Here is a 410-nt window from a genome sequence, read left to right as displayed (position 1 = left end):
TGAAAAAATACGGAATTGTATCAAGAACTATGTACAAAAAAATAGGAGAATATCCTCGGGTTTCGAAGGAATCGCTCGTATAGGAATTAAAAAAGAATTGATTTGATCAGGTCATAATCTATATTGGATTTCCAAATTTATTAATAGAGGGCCAAACACGAGGAATCGAAGAATTACAGATGAATGTAGAAAAAGAATTCATTCTGTGAACCGAAGACTCAACATTGCTATCACAAGAGTTGAAAAACCTTATGGGCAACCTAATATTCTTGCGGAATATATAGCTTTACAATTAAAAAATAGAGTTTCGTTTCGAAAGGCAATGAAAAAGGCTATTGAATTAGCTGAACAAACGGATACAAAAGGAATGCAAGTACAAATTGCAGGGCGGATTGACGGAAAAGAAATTG

This window comes from Musa acuminata, unplaced genomic scaffold (genome assembly GCF_036884655.1).
Source record: "Musa acuminata AAA Group cultivar baxijiao unplaced genomic scaffold, Cavendish_Baxijiao_AAA HiC_scaffold_793, whole genome shotgun sequence".
NCBI classification, from domain to species: domain Eukaryota; kingdom Viridiplantae; phylum Streptophyta; class Magnoliopsida; order Zingiberales; family Musaceae; genus Musa; species Musa acuminata.
This window is presented reverse-complemented; position numbering follows the sequence as displayed.